Raw genomic sequence first — 3649 nt, 5'->3', positions numbered from 1 at the left:
GCTGTGAACAGTGCAGTGCTCGGCCGATGGCGTCCTGACAGACGGCTGTCGGTGTGGTGTAAACAGGCGTCCTGCTCATCTGTTGGACAGCTGGGAACCCACCACCGGCCCAACGCCGGCCCAGTGCCAGCCTGGCTCACTGGCCAGGTCCTGGGGTCCTGTAGGGTCGTCATATTAGATAATTCAGCGTCCAGATGGACACAGTGACCTCCTCAGGCGAGTTCAGGTGTTAGAGTCATTAGTGTAAGACACAAATGTGCAGCATCCCCGAGTCAGAGTCTGTTTTCTGGAATCAATAAATTCTGATCACACTGATTCTCTTGGATCTTCTGTACCCGTCATGAGGAAACACTGACGCTGAGTTCACTGTATGAGCGACAAAGCTGCAAACGGCCTTGTGTGGTTCTGGGCCGGCGTACAACGTTAGTTTAGGGTCATCTTTACTAGCTGGTTAGCATGGTTTAACAGCAGCACACAGAAGCTAACGTTAACTAGCGGAGTCTTTACTTTCTCCTACTGTGTTCAGTGTGTGCACAAAAACACCAGAGCAGAGCCTGTCCATGTGAAAACCTGATTCTGATCCTGATCCTGATCTGATCAGTCAGTCAGTGTTTCTCTCTCCAGCTCCAGGTCACAGCAGTGTTTCTCTCAGACTGTTTCCATAAAGAGCAGCTCAGAACAAACTCTTTCATTCAGAGACCAAAGATTCAGGAATTCAACAGGAAGGATTCAAGAATCCCCACAGAGCAGCTCAGAGATTAGATTAGGACCCAGTGGAGGAAGAACTCCCCTTTAACGGGAAGAAACCTCAAACAGAACCAGGCTCAGAGTGGGGGGGCTTTATGTCGGGGTCCATGTTGGGTGGAGGTTGTGTGTGTGTGTGTGTGTGTGTGTAGCTCAGTGTGCGTGTAGCTCAGTCTGTGCATGTGTAGCTCAGTGTGTAGCTCAGTGTGTAGCTCAGTGTGTAGCTCAGTGTGCGTGTGTGTAGCTTAGTGTGTAGCTCAGTGTGTGTAGCTCAGTGTGCGTGTGTGTAGCTCAGTGTGTGTAGCTCAGTGTGCGTGTGTGTAGCTGTGTGTGTGTGTATCTCAGTGTGTGTATGTGTGTGTAGCTCAGTGTGTGTAGCTCAGTGTGTGTGTGTGTGTGTATGTGTGTGTGTGTGTGTGTGTGTGTGTGTGTAGCTCAGTGTGCGTGTGTCTAGCTGTGTGTGTGTGTATCTCAGTGTGTGTATGTGTGTGTAGCTCAGTGTGTGTAGCTCAGTGTGCGTGTGTGTGTGTAGCTCAGTGTGTGTGTGTGTGTAGCTCAGTGTGTGTGTTTTACCACCAGTGTGGGACAGGGCAGTTGTTGTAGTGTTGGTGGTTTACAGCAGGCAGCAGGTGTGAAGGCCTCCTGTCAGTGTCTCTGCTGTGTGTGTGTGTGTGTGTGTGTGTCAAGTCTTCTCCCAATTTCAATCATTAATTTGAGGTAATCTACTCTGTGCAGCTTCCCCACTTGAAAAGGATGAACCCTTCTACCTGGGCTCGAGCTGGATTCCACTCAGTAACCAAACAGCTGTTGATTTTCCTTCTTTTATTTTGCAGTTAGTTTAGTAATGAAGTGACAGTGAAGTGACATTGACGTGGCAGTGAAGTGACAGTGACATGGCAGTGGGGTGACAGTGAAGTGACAGTGACGTGACAGTGAAGTGACAGTGGGGTGACAGTGACGTGACAGTGGGGTGACAGTGATGTGGCAGTGAAGTGACAATGACGTGACAGTGAAGTGACAGTGGGGTGACAGTGATGTGGCAGTGACGTGACAGTGACTTGACAGTGACAGTGGGGTGACAGTGGGGTGACAGTGATGTGATGTGACAGTGAAGTGACAGTGAAGTGACAGTGGGGTGACAGTGGGGTGACAGTGGGGTGACAGTGGGGTGACAGTGAAGTGACAGTGAAGTGACAGTGAAGTGACAGTGATGTGATGTGACAGTGAAGTGGCAGTGAAGTGACAGTGGGGTGACAGTGATGTGGCAGTGAAGTGACAGTGACGTGACAATGAAGTGACAGTGGGGTGACAGTGGGGTGACAGTGAAGTGACAGTGACGTGACAGTGGGGTGATGTGACAGTCACAGTGAGGTGACAGTGAATTGACAGTGAATTGACAGTGAGGTGACAGTGAGGTGACAGTGGGGTGACAGTGGGGTGACAGTGAGGTGACGTGGTATCAAGGAGAAAACCTTTAGAGACACATTCTATCAAATATAAAGAGATGTTCCCTATATATAGATCATCCAGCCCAATAATGTACCACATACATCTTTACTGCATTTTGAACAGAGGCAATTTAACATTTACCTCATCAAACATTTTAAAAATATTTTCTCAAACATTTTTAGCATTTTATACTTTTTTACTTATTCAATTCAATTCAATTCAATTTCTTTGTATAGCCCAATATCACAACAGAGTTGTCTCACAGTGCTTTACAAAGTTCACTGACTTATGTTTTGAAATTATCTATTTAAAGTGCATGAAGCGATTTTAAAGTGCAATCTTTCAACCCCCACTAAAGTGCATTTATTTACTAATTATACACGAAAAGGTTAAAACTCAGAAACGGTACCGATCTCCGTGCTAAAGCTAAAGCTAACCCTAGAGCTAATGCTAACACAGTCTCTAGCAGCAGCCTTCGGCAGGTGAACCAGTCTCTCAGTGGGTTTGGAGCTCTGCATCTTACCGGCTGCCAACCGGATCTTGTATTGGAATCAGTCCTGCACAGTTGGACACAGTGAATCTCCACACCGTTTTTGATCGATATCTTTTGGCAACTTGGTTTGTCCGTGGCTTCCTTCACTTCATCAGTCTTCCCCAGGTGCCGTGTGCGCCCGTTTTGTTATTCCAGGTAGCAACCCGCGGCCGCAGATTAGTTCCGCCCCCTCTGTTGCCGTTTACTCCTTTTGAAAACTCCAATTTGACTTAACAGTGTGTAAGAGTGTGTGTGCGTGCGTGCGTGCGTGTGTGTGTGTCCTGTAGTTATTTGGTGTTTATCTGTCTTTGTGTCTTTGCTGCTGTGAGTCACAGACATGATGAGCAGACACAGCTTCTCTCCACACTTTCTAACAGTCAGCGTCAATTTTTGGGATCTTCAATATGAAATCCTGTGGGGTCACAGTGGATCTTAGTGGGTCCCTGTGGAGTCACAGCAGGGTCTCAGTAGATCTCAGTGGGCCACTGTGGGTCACAGCAGGGTCTCAGTAGATCTCAGTGGGCCACTGTGGGTCACAGCAGGGTCTTAGTAGATCTCAGTGGGCCACCGTGGGTCCCTGTGGGGTCACAGCAGGGTCTCAGTAGATCTCAGTGGGCCACCGTGGGTCCCTGTGGGGTCACAGCAGGGTCTCAGTAGATCTCAGTGGGCCACCGTGGGTCCCTGTGGGGTCACAGCAGGGTCTCAGTAGATCTCAGTGGGCCACTGTGGGTCACAGCAGGGTCTCAGTAGATCTCAGTGGGCCACCGTGGGTCCCTGTGGGGTCACAGCAGGGTCTCAGTAGATCTCAGTGGGCCACCGTGGGTCCCTGTGGGGTCACAGCAGGGTCTCAGTAGATCTCAGTGGGCCACTGTGGGTCACAGCAGGGTCTCAGTAGATCTCAGTGGGCCACTGTGGGTCCCTGTG

Source organism: Pempheris klunzingeri, chromosome 5 (assembly GCF_042242105.1).
Source record: "Pempheris klunzingeri isolate RE-2024b chromosome 5, fPemKlu1.hap1, whole genome shotgun sequence".
Lineage (NCBI taxonomy): Eukaryota > Metazoa > Chordata > Actinopteri > Acropomatiformes > Pempheridae > Pempheris > Pempheris klunzingeri.
This window is presented reverse-complemented; position numbering follows the sequence as displayed.